At 40.4% G+C, this 19435-nt stretch overlaps 2 long non-coding RNA genes across 2 annotated transcripts; both read right to left on the minus strand.

Moving 5' to 3' along the window:
• Nucleotides 1-15656: 15656 nt before the first annotated feature.
• LOC121867884 lies at nt 15657-16799 on the minus strand. The gene is made up of 3 exons (XR_006089255.1): nt 16324-16799; nt 15947-16223; nt 15657-15785 (listed from the first exon to the last, which is right to left on the minus strand). It is a non-coding gene; the product is annotated as an uncharacterized LOC121867884 (long non-coding RNA).
• Nucleotides 16800-16880: 81 nt separating this feature from the next.
• Nucleotides 16881-17699, minus strand: LOC121867885. The gene is made up of 3 exons (XR_006089256.1): nt 17529-17699; nt 17305-17365; nt 16881-17046 (listed from the first exon to the last, which is right to left on the minus strand). It is a non-coding gene; the product is annotated as an uncharacterized LOC121867885 (long non-coding RNA).
• Between the last annotated feature and the right edge of the window lie 1736 nt (nt 17700-19435).

The following is a 19435-nucleotide window of genomic DNA, read 5'->3' on the forward strand; positions in this document are numbered from 1 at the left end:
CCTCTATCACTTCCCTCCACATACCACCTCTCTCGCCTACCACCTGTCGTTCCTTTTTTGTGTTTTATTTAATAAGTTTTATAGTATATGATGGTCACCTTATTAATAATGTAACATTTTGTGTGATTACAATTACACTACACACACTTAGTCAAAGTGACCAGTTATTAGTGTTGATATTAATGGGATAAATATTAGATAAGTTTATTGGAGTTTGCTATAAAATATGTGACTATAATTATAAATTGTGAGTGTCAAGAAGGGTTTATAAGTTGTATATATGTCAATTAGAGGAACAAATAATTTGCTAACCACACCCTAGTCCTTCAATGGAAAACGCATCGAAATGCGCAGGGTCGAGAATTGGCGAACGCATTCGGCGGGAAAATAAATGCGGCGACGCGCGTAGAATACTCGTACGCCACTCTCGGGCACGTACGTTTCCATTTACTAAAGTTAGGTGGGTTTGTTTGGGTGGCGTGGGACCCAGAGGGCATCGGCAGGCGGTCGCGTCCGGCGGTTGCCGTGCGAGAAATTGGGAGGACGGGCTTTCACGTTGCAGAAATTAAGGACTGGCATCTTCCGGCGGAACCACAGCCCGCGATTAAGGGAACACTCGGGTTTGACGCGCACGGACCGAGCGCGCGGCTCCTCCGCCGTACATTTCGTCGTCGGTAACAAGAGTAGTCGATTGAAGTCCCCTCTTTTGCCTGGGTGGATGTGTCTCTGCTAACCGTTTTAGGCAAGTGAATGTTTGGTACAGCAGATTTGGGGATTCATTGTAGGGTAGACTTGCCATACAGTGCAGTGTTTTAATTGGTATTATATTGCGGCGATCGGCGACCACGGAGACCGAAGCCTCACTCGAACGTGTCTCGGGAGGCGTGGGGTTCGGTCCGAGGCCACTCGTAGTCATTCTTCGCGGGTATAGTCCGGAAGGCCTTTCGACGTAACGTCTCGTCGAAATTCCGGAGCGGTCTTCTCGTCGCGGGGCGCGCCGGAGGTCGACGCGACGACGTTCCCGGAGGGGTCGTCGTCGTCGGGTATTTGACGTGCATCCGCGAGGGCCCACGAGACTCCCCGAGGCCACTCGACCCCCGGAGTAGAACGAGGGCACGCGTCGAATCGGCGAAAGTGCGCAAGAAATGAGATCGCGTAAATAACGGCAGATTAATTTCGTCTACACTCGTACGTATAAAAGTGCAAAATAAATAAATAATACGTATTTTTTTTATGGGAATTAGCCCACCCGGGCACGGGTCTCCGACCCACATCGGGGCGAAAATGTAATAATAATAATTGTTGAAGTTACAGTGTTCATTTTTGGTGGATATCAACGAAATACGATGCGAGAGGCTCGGACGACGACACAAACGACGACGCTCTCTCCGGTATATTTTCGGGACCGTCCGTAAAAACGAAACAAAAACACGCGTGCGCATTCAAAGTGGCGCTTTATTCCACAAGTAAAATAAAACATATTGACATAAATATGGGGTAACCTAGTTTATATGTAACAATAATACTGAAGAACCTTAAAGAAATACAAAATGGAAAAAAAAATCAAAAGTGAGGAACAATATATTTATGTTGTGTTGTCAATAGTAAGAGAAACAATCGCGTGTTAACGAGGCAGAAAGTCAGACGAGCGACCCGGGACTCGGTCACAATTTTAGGGATGCCACGTAGCAGGAAGATCTACCACGGACGACACATTACGCTTCCAATATTGTCTGCGGAGGTGGTATCTCCCCGTTTGGTGGCTGCCTAAGTATGTAAGATTTTTCAATGGAAAGTGTATGTTTGGCAAATGTATCCAGGTCTTTAGAGAATGTATTCAGATTTTTGGGTTAGTTGTCAAGGGTTCATGTATAATTTGCATGCCTAATTGACTATGTATATTTTTTAACTTTAATTTTTCATTTGCAGTCACCCGACGGGAGTCAGAAACGTCATTTTTGTGCGGACCGGCGACTCGACGGACCCCGGCCGAGGACGCCGCTCGAACCGCGGGAGTCGCGGGTAAGAATCTCGGACGACGCCGTATTGTAATGTTTATATCGCAGTGTACGGTATTTACTTGATGGTTCTTTGAAGAATAGGAATGCGTACGTGGCGTGCCTCGGCGTCTCCGTAGGAATTGCGTAGAGTAAGCGGAAGGTTTTTAAGGGAGACGAGAATTTATTAAGCGGCGCGTCGTCGACGAAATATCGAAGGAAGTTTTGACCGGTTACCGAGAGGAAATAAGACAGGAATTTACGAGTAAAAGAGTAGAACGTAAAGATGACGAGGGAGAAATGAAAATGCGACCGACGACGAGACTCGGGTGCCATTGAAAATGCGTAGAGGGACGGACATTACAGGCGTTATAATGAGAGTACTTAATTTAGCATAGAGATATAGAATTGAAGGTGTCATATCTGGTCTAAAAGTGTTGGATACAATATGAAAAGTATTATTAAAAAATGGGAGTTTAACCCATAAGCCAAGGGTTAGGGTGCTGCTGGCACTTCCCCCTCCCTTCCTATTGGGATAAATCGAAAAACAAGATGAATTCTCCCCCCTCCAAAAAGGGGAGACCAGATGGACGTTGTGGAACGTCACCTGGGTGTAAGGGTTAAGAATGTAGTAGCTTGTAATGGAGGATGAGGTATATGTATTTATGTCCTATGTTTTATACTGTATTGCAAGTAGGCGTTATTGTATGCACATTGCGGGTCATAATAGGAACGCGGCACGCCGGAGGCGGGTACACGGGACGATCCCTTAGAACGGAAGCCGAAAGTTTGTGGCGTTGGTATATCCACTTCCCTTAAAAGTGTAATTAGGGATCCTCCTCAGACACATTGCACCATTTGAACGCAGACTTAAGATTATCCTCATCGCCGTACACGTCCCGAGGAGACGAGGCGTATCGAGTTTACGCGGATGCATACGAGATATTTCCTTTCGAGTACGGGTAGTTCTGCTATAACGCGATAGTTGTGTTCTTGTAAAACATCGCGTTATAGAAATTCGCGAAATAGAAATGACGGCTTATGGAGAAAATAGGGTTAGGTGCAGATTACTCCAAATCGAAAAAAATTTCGTAGTACAGTCTAAATAAATGTTACATTCATATCTAATATTGAAATCATACAGTAAATGTTACACTTTACCTTGAAAAAATATGAATATAACTTGATGGGGGAGAAGATTGATGTTGAGGCTGAGGAGTCATGAAACATCAAGCTTTTCTTCAAGCGTTATAGCCTTTCTTTTACGATCACCACCGGAAATGCGATCACCAGAGTGCTTCCCAGAGATATTCTTGTTTTCCATAGTCACAAAATTGGAGAAACAGTAATCGGAAATCACCGAGGACACTTAAAAACTTCACACGTGTTTCAAACAAAGTGTGGAGTAAACAGAGCGCGCGGGTCTAAAACGCTATGTATTTTGTTTTTCTCTTATTTAAAATTTTACATTTTACATATACTGTAGAGGTATACTGGATACATAAATATTACATAAATTATTTCTGCAATTCTTCACAAACAAAACACGTAAATCAATTGAACGTGCGATGTCGAACGCGAACCGTAAACACTGCATAACCCTGCGCCAAGCCACAATGTACAGTACACTTTAAACGCTACTTATTTTGTTTTTCTCTCTTATTTATAATTTTACAATTTACATATACTGTACAGGTATTTCTTCACAAACAAAACACATAAATCAATTGAACGAGTGATGTCGAACGTGAACTGTAAACATTGAGCCAAGCCACAACACTGTACAGTACACTTTAAACGTTACGTATTTAGTTTGTCTCTTTTATTTAAATTTTTACAATTTACATATTCATATTATGCTACAGCGCCCACAAAACACGAGAAACATTCGAGTCCCCCAGTAGAGATGTCCGTTCTCTATCCACTCCAGGATGTCCCAGTCGTCCATTTTCTTTTTGTGTACTCGCTCGGGGACTCGAGTATTTCTGTATATAACACGGGATGATAAGGGAATTTGAAATTATGAGTGAATGAATTTATTATACAGTGATCAATTAACATAGTATTGATATGTTTAAGTAGTAGTATTCACTCACTCTAAACCACGAATTCCATTCATACAGAGAGAGAGAGGCCAAGTGCTCTGTTTACATCACACACACATAAATATTACATAAATTATTTCTGCAATTCTTCCCAAACAAAACACATAAATCAATTGAATATGCGATGTCGAACGTGAACTGTAAACATTGTGTGCGATGTAAAGAGAGCGCGGGTATAAAACGCTACGTATTTTGTTTTTCTCTCTCGGTTAAAATTTTACATTTTACATATACTGTACAGGTATACTGTATACATAAGTATTACATAAATTATTTCTGCAATTCTTCACAAACAAAACACATAAATCAATTGAATATGCGATGTCGAACGTGAACTGCATAACCCCGCGCCAAGCCACAGCACTGTACTGTACAGTACACTTTAAGCGCTACGTATTTAGTTTTTCTTTTATTTAAATTTTGACAATTTACATATATATATATATATATATATATATATATATATATATATAAGTAAATTGTAATTTACATATTATTCATATTATGCTACAGCGCCCACAAAACATAAGAAACGTTCGAGTCCCCCAGTAGAGATGTCCGTTCTCTATCCACTCGAGGATGTGTTAGTCGTCCGTTTTCTTTTTGTGTACTCGCTCGGGGACTCGAGTATTTCTGTATATAACGCAGGATGATAAGGGAATTTGAATTTATTTGTTTATTTATTTATTTATAATATACTGTAATATATTAAATATGCTGCAAGTATTTTCTTTAATTTATATACTTTTTTTTCGAAAAAGGGAGGCTACCATTATACCCGGTAATGTATATTTATGGCGATCGTTAAGGACCAAACTCCGAATCCGTGACGTGACTTCTGTTCATCATTTATGTCCTAAATTTACCAATGTAGGTAGTTTCAAGAATTAACGCAGTCATTTACCGAATATTCGTTGAAAAAAAATAAATTTCAAATGAATTATTTATAGGAGATAAGTATTACGATCAGTAAATATACCGATATGCATTACCGACCACCTCCGAACACAAGGACGGCTAAAAATAGGCACAGACGGTCACAGTCGAGGTCACTTTCCCTTTCTTGTCACTGTAGGACCTTGTGAGTGGTTTACTGTATACATAAATATTACATAAATTATTTCTGCAATTCTTCACAAACAAAACACATAAATCAATTGAATATGCGACGTCGAACGTGAACTGTAAACACCGTGTGTGATGTAAAGAGAGCGCTGGTGTAAAACGCTATGTAATTTGATTGTCTCTTTTATTTAAAATTTTACAATTTACTTATAATATATAGGTATACTGTATACATAAATATTTCATACATTATTTCTGCAATTGTTCACAAACAAAACACATAACTCAATTGAACATGCGATGTCGAACGCGAACCGAAGCCATAACAATCGTTCGAGTGGAATTGCGTCGGAGCAAACGAGTTCGCGTTTTACAAATATCGTTCCTCAATTCATAAATCGCGTCGGAGTAAATTCGCGTCGTCAAAACACGCGTTATGGCAGAACTCGCCGTATAGTTTTTGGTTCACTGCCAACACGTTTATCCTCGTACCGGATCTCCGTCGTCGCGTATTTTTACGCGACATCTGCGGAAGTTACGTTCGCTAGACGTTCACAGACGTAAATGGTACGACCTCGAGAGCACGACGTACATTCGGTCGTAAAGTACACCGGTCCGGATCGAGTGGACTTCCCAATCGTCTTATAGATTTCTCGAATTCTCGGGAATGGTACGAATATGTACAATTAATATTATGTTACGTATAGGTATTCGAGGCGGCGGCGACATTCGGCATCGGCGGCAAAGCGACGGCACACCGCACCGACGGGTGGAGGAGCGTCGAATTTGATTCTGCATTAAGCGACGGGGTCGCGGGTATTTACGGAGATACGGCAGAGCGCGACGTCGGCGCCCGCGTACGGCACGAGAGGGAGGAGTAATTTGCGCGGGACGTAATTGTGGGGTAGTCGAGTATTGCAGTGGGTATGCTTGTGTGTTTTAGTTGGCAATAGTGTGTAGATATGTTTGTGTGGGGCGAGTGTGTATAGGTATACTGTAGAAAGAATGAACTTAGATGAAGTTTGTTTGGGAATTAGTATAATTTGTAATAGTAGATAATTGTCGATATATTTTGACGGTAATTTGTCCGTTTCAGTTGCGGAGGAGCGCGCCGATACGAGTCGGAGACGGCTCGTACAGTTGGCGCGCGAGAGCGGTCCGGACGAAGACATTCGGGAACCCAGGACGAAGACGCCGGTCGACGCGCGAGGAAGATGCTCCGGAAGACGGGAAGAACGCCACGCTCCCGAGTGCGGGAAGACACTCGTCGACGCAGAAGGAGACGCGCATCAATGTCGTCGGGCCGGCGCGATCGTTTTAAAGACGATTTAACGTGTCAAACGAATGCACGTGTTGTTTGTAACGATTGTTATAATGTTTGTAGTATTGTTTTTAGAGACCGACTCTGCGAAGACGGAGGAAGTCGATACATGTCGAGAATGAATTTATTGAAGATGTTGCCTGTGATCACTAGGTGTTTGCACTAATTTTGGGAGAAGATTACGATCGTAGAACGTCACGGAATGCGGCGCGCACGTCATCCGTGGCGGGACGCATCCGTAAATAACGGCAGCGTAAATACGAGACGACGCGGCGGGGACGCGCGCCTTTTGAAAGTAAAAGAACGGGGGAGATCGGACCGACACGGATGGTGTTGTCGAGTTAACCGATAAGAATGGAGAAATGATGACTATTTGGTGGGTTTTTTAGGACAGAGAGAGTAGTTATATATTAGTGAAGATATAAAGTAAAAGGTGATAAGGATGGTGATGGGGGACAACGAATGATATATTTTGTAGGGTATTAAAGGAATTGACGCGCTAGTGCCGAGTCGGCGTAATCGCGAGAAACGGATGCGACGGGGATTTTAAAGAAGTCGCGCGGTAGAGGAATTGCGGGGAAATCGGCGGAAGCGACGATCGCAATAACCTTTCGATGCGGGACGGACGACGACGAATTTAGTAAATGGCGGTTTAGGAAAGGGTCGTACGTAAAGCGGCGGGTGCGGATACGGACGACGGTCGATCGGGGTCCGTTTACGGGACGGGAAAGAGGACCGACGGACGGAGACGAGGCGGCGCACAAACGAAAGTCTCCGAGGTACCGCGGGGAAGTACGGCAGTAGTTACGGAAGTATACCCGCGAGATGCGTAAAGAATGATTTGGAAACTAAGAGTCGCGTGTTTGAAATGGCGGGAAGGTTCGACGGGTGTATCAGTTTTACGTAATTGTGGCCGTGCGTTTGAGAGCGGGCGGTCGTGGAATGCGCGCGGGTACCTATTTTGAGACCGCGATATCTACCGGTAAGGAAATACGCGATGCAGCAGTAATATATTTTTGGTTAATAGTAGTTTCATATATTTGGCACGAATTTATACTCGTTCACCTGTAGTCCGTGTTGCTCCACTCGTGTTAAGGTGTTTATTGCGAAGGCGTTTGTATAATAATAAAATTTGGTGGACGAGTAGAGGAAGGGGAAGGAATATGAGCACAATGTTTAATTTGTAAGCCCTCCCTTTTTTGTCTTTTCCCTCTGCCTCCCCGTCGTCGTCCTCCTTTTTTGACGCGTTCCTCGTTCCTATGTTTGTCGTGCGGTTTCTTCTCCCTCCGTTTCATTGTGACTCCCTTCGTCTTTCTCCCCCCTACCTGCTTCTGTCCGTCCTCCTCTTCTTCCCGTTTCCTTCTTTTACTCCTCCTCTTCGCCTTACGTCTTCCTCGTTTCCTTGTTTATTCTTTTGCTTGTTCCTTCTCCTCCTCTGTTTGATTGTGATTCCCTTCTTGTTTCTCACCCTCCCATTGGTCTTGATCCTGTTGTTACTCCCGTTTGTTTGTTGCTTTCTTTCCCTGTGTTGGTCGTTTTTGTGTCCCTGTATACGTTTGTTGTTACCAATTGAATTTGTGGTTGTATTACTGCTGCTGTGTGTATGTTGGATTGTATTTATTTGTGTTGTTATAAATATGTTGTGAGTGTGAATTAGATATATTGTATTGATATTTGACTAAATTTTGTTGTTAAGAAGAGGAGGAGTTGTATTTAGATTTGGAAAGTAACTGTCATCGAGGACGAGAATGCACGTACCGTCTGTAGTTTGAATACGCGGTCGCGTCGGGTTTGGGCAGTTATATATCGGGAAATAGTCGAAGAGTGTAAGTTAATGTTGTGGACTTGTGAAATTGATGAGGATGAAATTGTTTATTGTGGAATAGTTATTGGTTTTAATTTGAAGGGTGTTAATTGCGCACCGGGAATATTTTGTCGGGAGTTTCGCGTCGTCGGAATCGACCGGAACGGCCGCAATAAATCGGGGGAGTCGCGGAGTTATTTTTTGTCGTTATAGATCCGTTCGCGAGTCGTAAAAAATGTGGCGTCGTCGACGAAAGTCAATCGTCCGCGGATCGGTCCTCTTCGAATCGACGGAAGTTAAGCGCGGACTCGCAATACAGTTTGACGTGCAATTCGTCGCGTCCGTTTTATTGTAGTCGAGTTAGGTGTAGACTTTGAATATTTGTAGACTTGTATATGTTTGTTTGTAATTGATTGAAGTTATTTGTAGTTTGAAAAATGTTTTGACTTGTTGTTGTTGTTTGATTATAGTATAGTCATTTGTGCAGTTTGAATCTATTTTGGTTTGTGGATTTGGAAAATGTGTTGCATGTATGTGAACTTTGAATAAGTGAGATATTTTGTGGATTTTGTATATTTTTCATGTTTGTGGACCGAAATGTCGTACAGGTCGTACCTCTCTAGTCGGGCAACCTCGGGATCGGACCGGTGCCGGACCATGGAAATTCACCCTTTTCCTGGATAGATAGTGACTTGTGCTAATGCTTGGAAGCACTAGCACCACTTTTTCTGCATCACGGCCTCTTTGAAGACATATTGAAGGGTTAAATGTCGTATAGTAGCTCGTCAAATTTCGAGAGTTTTTAATTCTTAACGTATTTTATTGGAACACGCTAAAAAAATTAATAAATAAAAATTTTGACGGCGGAAACCGGAATTTCGACGGGTCCGAACGGCCCGGCAACGTGCAGACGACGGGCACAATCGCGTAAAGAGCGTCATTTCTCTCGTGTAGAAGAGATTCATTATTGTTTATTACTGAATGTCTTTTTTATTGAATTACTGTTTATGTGTGCAAAATGAGCAATACAATTCATTAATAATACGTAGAATACGAAAACACACGAGGAAATGACAAGGGCGTTGTTTTTGTCGATTGCAAAACCAGTGACTGAATGGTTCTACATATAAATCAGAAGAAAATAAGACCTTGGCTGTAGCTGTAGTAAAATTACTATGGTTGTTTTAAGTAATGTTATTTATTGTTAATAAATGGAACAATAGAAGTAGCTAACGATAACGGTAAAGACAAAAAGAGATCGCGCGTGTAAGTGGGGATGCGAACACGCGAAAAGATATTGTCATTACTTTATGTAAGAATATGAAAGCAACACTTATTTACTGTTCATATATATTTTAATTGATGTTTGTGAATTTGTTTTTATTGAATTAATGTTTGTGTGTGCAAAATTAACAATATAATTTATTAATAATACGTGGAATATCGGAGGAGACGAGACGGCTGCCGGCATCGTTTACGTTAAAGGTCACAAAACCAGTGACCGATTGGTTGTACATATAAAACTGAAGAAAATAAGACCCTGATTTTAGCTGCAGTAAAATTAATGTATAAAAATTAATATGTTTGTTTGAAGTATGTGTAATGTTATTTAATGTTAATAAATGGAACAATATGAGTAGTTAACCATTAATGGTAAAAAAAAAGTGAGACTGCGCATACGTGAAAAGATATCGTCATTACTCTACATAAGAATATGAAAGCAACACTTATTTATTGGTGATATATATTGAAGGGTTAAATGTTGTACTCTATAGACAAAGAGAGAGAGAGAGAGCAGCCGAAGTGCTGGATGTAAACAAACCTTAATTTACTGGGTTTTTTTTTTTTTGTAAGGGGATTAGCCCACCCGGGCATAAGTCACTGACCCACGTTGGGGCGTGAGGGGCCAAAATTTAATACTCATGTTATAATAATGATAATTCCCAAGAAAAAAAAAAAAAACCTGCCTATCTACCTGTTGGAGAAAGTAAAATTGTTCCGGACCACGGGAGTTTGAGGAGCACAGAATGCCGGACTAGAGAGGTAAAACCTGTAGTTGTTTGTGGACTTGAAATTGTTAATTTTTGTGGACTTTGAATATTTGATAATGTTTGTTGACTTTGAATTTGTTTTGCCTTTTGTGGACCGGGTATATTTTTGGCGTGCGCGCGGACCGGGAAATTTACGCGTCGGGTCCGAGGACCGGCAATAATTATCGACGCACGCGAACTCGGAATAACGTATTACGCCGGTGGAATCGGAGTAATTTTTTATCCCGTGTGGACTTTGAATAATTGACGATGTTTGTGGACTTTGAATAGTTTGTGGACTGAATAATGTATAATGTTTGTGGACTTTGAATAATTTTGTATCTTGTGTGGAATTTGAATATTTGTTATCCTTTGAAAATGTCTCATTGTTTGTGTATTTTGAATACTTGTCAATTTCTGTGGACTTTGAATATTTTGTATCTTTTGTGCAGTTTGAATAATTGATTGTGTATTTGGAATAATGTTCAATTTATGTGGACTTTGAATAATGAATGATGTTTGTGGATATTTGAATATTTTGTTATGTTGTGTGGACTTTGCATATTTTGTATCGTTTGTGGAGTTTGAATAATTTATTGTTTGTGTACTTGGAATAATGTTCAATTTATGTGGACTTTGAATAATTAATGATGTTTGGATATTTGAATAATTTGTTATGTTGTGTGGACTTTGCATATTTTGTATCCTTTGTGGACTTTGAATAATGTATTGTTTGTGTACTTTGAATAATGTTCAATGTATGTGGACTTTGAATAATGTATAATGATTGTGGACTTTGAATATGTTTTATCCTTTGTGGACTTAGTATTAATTTATCCTGTGTGGACTTTGAATAATTTATAATGTATGTGGACTTGTTATTATTTTATCGTTTGTGGACTTTGAATAATTTTCAATGTAGACTGAGTATTTTTGTCATGTTGTGTGGATTTGTAATAATTTGTATCCTCTGTGGACTTGTAATAATTTTCAATGTATGTGGACTTGGAATAATTTATGATGTTTGTGGACTTAGTATTATTTTAGCCTTTGTGTATTTGGAATGTGTGTGTACTTGGTATGTTTTTCATGTTTGTGGAGTTTGAATATTTTGTATCCTTTGTGGATATAGAAAATGTTTTATCGTCTGTGGCTCGGTATTAATTTATTACGTCCGTGGACTGGGAATAATTTTGTATCGTGTGTGGACTTGTAAAATTTTTCATTGTTTGTGGACTTAGATAAATGTTCATATGTTGTGGACTTAGTATTTTTTTGTTGTTTGTGGAGTTAGTATTATTTTATCTTGTGTGGACTTGTAATAATTTTCAATGTGTGTGGACTTTGAATAACTTTTAATGTATGTGGACTTTGAATAATTTTCATTGTTTGTGGACTTATTATATTTTTCATGTTTGTGGACTTTGTATTATTTTATCCTTTGTGGACCTTAGAAATTTTGTACTTGGAAATATTGTCATTGTTTGTGGATTTAGAAAAATTTTCATATGTTGTGGACTTGTAATAATTTTCAATGTATGTGGACTTGGTATATTTTTCATCCTTTGTGGACTTTGAAATGTTGTCTGTTTGTGGACTTATGAAATTTGTTTATCCTTTATGGACTTAGAAAGTTTTTCATGTTGTGTGGACTGATTTTTTTTGCTGTGTTGTGGACTTCGTATTTTTCTTGTGTGGACTTAGTTGTTTTTTTCATGTGTTGTGGACTTATAAAATTCTTCATCCTTTGTGGACTTAGATAATTTTCATGTTGTGTGGACTTAGTTTTTGTTTCATGTGTTGTGGACAGAAAATTGTTTGTTCCGTGTAGTTAGTTTTTTTTTTACACGTGTTGTGGACTTAGAGAATTTTTCATGTTGTGTGGACTTAGTATTTTTTTTGTGTGGACTTAGTCAATTTTTTGTTCTTTGTGGACATAGAAAAATTTTCATGTTGTGGACTTAGTTTTTTTTTCATGTCATGTGGACTTCGAAAATTTGTTCATCCTTTATGGACTTAGAAAATTTTCAAGATGTGTGGACTTAGTATTTTTTTTTTGTGTAGACTTGGTTTTTTTTTTCCATGTGTTGTGGACTTAAAAAAATTTTTGTTGTGGAATTAGTTTTTTCCGTGTGTTGTGGACTTATAAAACTTTTCATCCTTTGTGTACTTGGAAAATTTTTCATGGTGTGTGGACTTAGTATTTTTTTGTTGTGTGGACTTAGTTTTTGTTTCATGTGTTGTGGACATAGGAAATTTTTTGTTCCGTGTAGTTAGTTTTTTTTTTACACGTGTTGTGGACTTAGAGAATTTTTCATGTTGTGTGGACTTAGAACAATTTCCATCCTTTATGGACTTAGAAAAATTTTCATGGTGTGGACTTTGTTTTTTCCGTGTTGTGGACTTATAAAATTTTTCATCCTTTGTGTACTTGGAAATTTTTTCATGGTGTGTGGACTTAGTATTTTTTTGTTGTGGACTTATTTTTTTTAATGTGTTGTGGACTTAGAAAATTTTTCTTCCTTAGTGGACTCTGTATATTTTTCATGTATGTGGACATAGAAATATTTTCAGACTAATAAAAGAAAGCATATAATCAATGTCTTTAATTTTCATAAGTTAACATACAGCCATATTGGATTTGGAGAAGCAAAGCATGATGTTGTAGAAAACGGGAGTTTTAGAGCCAGAGAAAATTTCCCATTTTCTTTGATAGTTTCCCATTTTCTCCAAGTGAACAGAAAACGGGATTTTTTTCAAATTCACTATCTTATTATTAAGATAGGCTCCAGCCAACCCTTCTTTTTTTTATAAGTTATTTTAGAGTGTTTATTGAGCAACAAAGGTGATTTTTCAACTGAAAGAAAGTAGTTATTCCAAATTAGTTTTAAGTTAGTATTTTAATGTTTTGTTTGCAAACTGACTTTAACCATATTGTCAATACTGACAATAGGTTTAGTCATAAAGCTCTCTCGACACAGATATCGTGTCTATGGACTAGTCGTGTGATAGATCGACAATGTCCGAGCTTTTGTTTGCAAACAAACATCAAAACACCAACTCACAACCAATGAGGAATAACTACTCTCTCTCAGTTGAAAAATCACCTTTGTTGCTCAATAAACACTCTAAACAACACCACATGTGTTCCCGTGTACCTGTAAGAAAGGGGAGAAACAAAAACAGCATTAAAATTCACACAATAATACAAGTCAAATTATTCAACACATTAACTAATCTCAATATCAATGATCCGTTTCAACATCTTTACTTTACTTAAAATCATTACATCAACTAATCTCAATGATGCGTTTCAACATCTTTACTTATAATCATATTACATCAACTAATCTCAATGATGCGTTTCAACATCTTTACTTTACTTAAAATCATATTACATCAACTAATCTCAATGATGCATTTCAACAGCTTTACTTTACTTTACTTTACATACAATCATATTACATTAACTAATCTCAATTCTTCACACATTACCTTCATCTTCTCGTGCCGCTCCACTTCTTCTGTTGCCCAATCACTTGTCGTCGTCTTCTACCTTATGTGTCACTCAAAATGCACATCAGGCAATAAAGAAAACACAAAATTCAACTCAAATACATATATTCTATACACTTAGCAATATAATACAGTACATCAAACATCATCTTCATAGGGACAACACCTATGCATACACAGAACATCATCTCCTCGGCTCCATACACCCCGGTCACTGGAACCACAGCTATTAGGTTCACAGGACATCTTCTCGGCTCCAGTCACAGGGACGACGGCTAGAAGTTCACGGGACATCTTCTCGGCTCCAATCATAAACAACAGCTATACATTCACTGGACACCATCTTCTCGGCTCCATACACCCTGGTCAATGGTACGACAGCTAGAAGTTCATGGGACATCTTCTCAGCTCCAGTCACAGAGACAACAGCTATACATTCACTGGACACCATCTTCTCGGCTCCATACACCCCGGTCAATGGGACAACGGCTATACGTTCACAGGACGCATTCTTCTCGCCTCCAGTCACAGGGACGACGGCTATACCTTCACAAAACATCATCTTCTCGGCTCCTTACAACGACTTGGCCAAAGCGACTTCGCCCCGTCGCTTCTATCTGAAACCGAGAAAAAACAACAATGGAGGTCAACTCGAAATGGCCTTTTCTATCAAATGCATTATACCTACGAGGCAGTGCACCTGTCGGCTTCGTCGCACTCGGGAAACTCTTCGTGGTGCTCTTCTTATACTACCTACAGTATACACTTCATGGCCACACTTCTAGGCAAACTATCATTTCCCATTGCTCAAATAATTCACCCACAAAAACACTATCTCTTGGTATGGAGCAACCTCCGCGGTTATTCCCGGCTCCGTCGTCGACGTGCCTCTTCCTTTCTTCGCGGCGCATCCTCTTCGTAACCACCAAGGTAAATGCACAATACTTGGTCGTCTCCTTCCTTACTCTTACCACGAGGAACATACCCTGCTCCACTGAAAAAAAACAAACATCCATAATAAACACCATTCCAAAAACGTTCATGCATCCACTCTCCTTCACGATCAACAACACTCTTAGGCATGTCTACCAAAACCAAATTGCTTCCTTTTAAACCGCTACAAATGCCAACTTCTTACCAACATACAAATACTCTACTACAAACCATTCACCAAGGCTAGTACCAATCATTACACAGCCTCCAGTGTGTAACAACAATACTAGCCTGCTACCAACTAACTTCTATACAATTACAATACATACCCACAACAAATTCACCTTTCATCTTAACCAAATTCAAACAAACGCTTCCTCTTTAACACAAACAATCGGCTCCTTACCCTTTCGCTCCCATCTCCGTCGCCGAGTAACCACTGCCTCTTCCACCATCACTGCCGCTTACCATTCCAAAAACTCCAATCCGGCCTAAAAAACAAACAGATCAACACATTAGTTCCCCCCACAACAATTCATAAACCTTTCACGCCCTAAACCGCTCCAACGCCACTCACCAAATATATATATGCCTATACACTAGTCGCAACATTTCTATTACCTGCTACATCCATTCTCCACATACACTAATCCAAAACTAACCTACAATTTACATCACTATACACGTCTTCCAACAATTACATTATACTCAATTTCTTACAACTAAATTCACTATGACCCTAAACTATCACAAACAATTCACGATGCACCACACTACTTATCTTAAACAACTGCCGCCACTGCTGCTACCGCCGCCGCTGCTGCTGCTGATGCCGATGCTGCTGCTGCTGCCGCCGCCGCTACTGCTGCTGCTGCTGCTGCCGCCGCTGCTACTGCTGCTACTGCCGCTGCTGCTTCTCCTCAACACAGTCCATTGCACAGCCCCATACATGTAGTAGGCCACCCTTTCTGCAACCTGGTTACGGCACTACCCACCACCACTCCATCCTCAAACCTGAAAAACAACAGAAACCTTTCACACAACCTCCATAATGCACCATGCTTATTTCTCCCAACTTTAAACATCAATGGGTACTGCTAGCCGAAAAAACTCATATATCACTTGCCTCTTATAACAAACTTTACCTACAACTTTCAAATACAATAACAACTCACCTTCAAATAATACATTGCACAATTTGACATCACCGTATCCAGTGTCGACGCGCTCCTCTCAACAATTCGCCCATATTCCTCCACCACCAACATGAAAACAAAAAACAATACGTCAATGTTACAAAAGCTCTACTTCAAATTATAACAAAGTATAGGTACAACTTCAACAAACAATACTTACACCTTTACTGCCTCTCATTTCCAACATTCAGTCGAGCGTTAATGTCCCTCTGGATTATCACACACACCAATCATGTCTTCTGGACTGCAACAACTCCTGTAGAAAACAATTACCACATCAATAACCACGACCAAAGTCCCTCTTCATTTTCATATCAAACAGACCCCACCTTCAACCACTTAACAGTATACATTACCTTTTAGCACATGCTGCACAGGGCGACTGGTTACAACACTTGGATCCTTTCCAACATCGGCTTCTCCCCCACCTCTGGATGGCGACCATACTTCCTCTTGGTTAGTCGATACAGTCAACACAAGACTATATTCTACTCTAACATTTTTCAATTGCTCATTACCACACTTTTTGAGAAGGGGGAGGGGGGGCCCCCCCCGAGGGGCATCCCCCCTCACCCCCCCTTATTCCCATGCAAGGTGAAGGGCACAAGCGCCTACACCGCCCAACTAGGCAGCATGCCAACTTTGTGCTTGCCTAAAGGATCAAAGCATTTTTTGTCAAGGGCGTACAACCCTCCAGTCTTTAACATTTTATCGGCTAGCTCCGACGACTTTCCCCAGATACGAATTCGCAACTTTCGATTTACAAAGGGTACCTACTTTACTGCTAGGTCAACAGGGACAGAGGGGGTCTAGGAAGTGTGTCCAACCCACTTTCCACCGGCCCGGGAATCGAACCCGAGACGTCTCGCTTGCGAGGCGAGAGCGATACCGCTCTACCGCCGGCACCCCCACTTCGGCTGTGACCCCTTGTGAGGCGGGCGTCAGTCAGCTATGGGTACGGTTCCTCGACTAAGTAGTGCCCTTTCACAGGTTTATACACCTCACTTATGTCTCCCCGTGCCCGTCTCTAGGCACTTTAGGGTGCACTAGAGAACCGAGGACCACCACCAGACCCCAACCTGAAAAAAGGTCATTCGTTATCCATTTATCAAATCTCTCACTACTATATAATAAAATCAATTTATCAAAACTCATTTACATTTTCTTTAATCTACAGCCGAGGCACAAAATTCAACATTTTAAACTTAACATTACCAAACTCAAGCCACAATCATTTATTTTAATGTCAACTTTTAACATTTCTATTGCTCTACGGCACAAGACCAAAAATCTATTTAAAATTTAACAACTATTTTACAAACTTCAACGTCACTTACCCTCACTATTCCCCTAGTCTACCTCAAAAAAATACCGGCTCCTTCCACCTCCAACAACAACCTGAAAAAATGCATTTATTACCTAACCTATAAAACTTACACTAATTCTCAATACAAATATATTAGCCATGAACCACTTCTCAATTTTCATATTACAGCTACTTCTCTTTAGTCAAAAACAACTACACCTTCCATTTTAAATACCATATTGACGAATTCCTCACCGCAAGTGTAGACGCGCTAGACATCACCTACAAACTTAGGCCACGTTCTCTTCTCTATTCCACAGTATAAGCCTTCCGTACACCTGCAATAAAAGGCATCAACCTTCAAAATTTACAACAAACAAGTCAAAATTAATTAAACAAAAGCACATACACAATAACAATTAAGAACACTCTAGTCTGCGTATAAAACTAACACATGAACCATAACAGACAACGAAATACGACCATAAACAAACACACACACAACCGACAGTGTAGTACCATTATATAGCCTCCAGTATATAACAGCACAAACACAACACCCATTCAACAATTTCATTCACCTAAACTCGAAATTCGGGGTCTACCTCTGTGCCGGTCACGTCTCTGCAAAAATCAACCTTTCCCACGCTAGTTGGCTCCAACTTAACGCTCATGCGGCAGCCCACTGCGGCTTCCTTGCGGTTGCTATTTTCTGAAAATAAACTACTACAAAATCTTAAAAAAAACACCCACTACATTTTATGCCAACTACAAAACTCATTAATACAAATTTCTTCACTATTTAACCAAATATACGAACATATCTTAACTTCCCATGAATTTAAATAACAATGATTATTTTATTACAAAAAAAAATCAACCTTTCCTATCTTTAATCATTTTCCTAAAAGTCATACAACCCAAAACAGATCCACCAATCACAATCGCCTTTACATACAGCCTAAGTACTCACAAGTAAAATTGTGAGCACGAGACCCAGGGTCGGGTCGATGCATCTTTAGCCGACTACATTCAAAACGTTCGACTTTACTTTTATCCTCTTCGCCACTGATCGGCTTGTTAGCCGCTTGGGCGATCGGTCACGTCTCTTTTCCTTTATATTCTTCACCAAAAGGTCGGCTCGCTAGCCACCCGGGCGATCGGTCACGTCTCTGTCACGCACTGTTGGCAAATACTGGGCATGCACCGGCTCCTGAATGTACCTGAACCCGCTCCAGTGTTGGTCAAGTCTTCTCTTGAAAGAGCTCACACTCGGTGCCGTCACAACACTCTCTGATAGATTGTTCCAAGAATTTACAACCCTCACTCCGAAAAAGTTTGCCCTCACGGTTTTCCGGACTGGCGGCTTCTTCAATCTTGAGCTGTGACCCCTTGTGGGGCGAGCGTCCGCCAGCTCCAAGCAAGGACACTCAACTAAGTAGTGCCCCCTGAGATGCTTATAAAGCTCAACTAGGTCCCCCCTTGCCCGTCTTTAGTATAAGCTAAGCAAGTTCAGGCGCTCCAATCTCTCAGGCGGCTAGCGAGCCGACCTTTTGGTCAAGACTATAAAGGAAAAGAGACGTGACCGATCGCCCAAGCGGCTAACAAGCCGATCAGTGGCGAAGAGAATAAAAGTAAAGTCGAACGTTTTGAATGTAGTCAGCTAAAGATACATCGACCCGACCCTGGGTCTCGTGCTTTATGCCGCTTATTTTTCATACACTCAAAGCAGGCTACCAATTGGCTCACCCATATCAATATTGTTATTCATGTCAAATCCCAATCTTTACCTCGCTAAAGAAACTAAACATCAATAGTCACTTACCTGCCCTCACCCCTCATTTACCAAAACGTCGCTGTCGGGAGATTTATTTTCTTTTCCGGTTTACTATATGCACAACACCTCCAATCTCCTACTATACGCATCAAAACACACACGTATGGTTTACTACTCGACACACAAATGCTGCATCTTTTTTCTTTCACGATCACTATGAACTGTCCAAGCTCAATGTACACATATATGCTGCATCTTTTATTTTTCTTATCACTCATTTTCAAGATTCCACCACCATCACTTAAAACTGCATTGAACTTCGCATCCAAACAACTTCAGATCGAGACAATATTTCAATAATGAAATTGCTACACAATCTACATGC

The sequence above is a fragment of the Homarus americanus genome, unplaced genomic scaffold, assembly GCF_018991925.1.
Source record: "Homarus americanus isolate GMGI-L3 unplaced genomic scaffold, GMGI_Hamer_2.0 scaffold37032, whole genome shotgun sequence".
Classification (NCBI taxonomy): Eukaryota; Metazoa; Arthropoda; class Malacostraca; order Decapoda; family Nephropidae; genus Homarus; species Homarus americanus.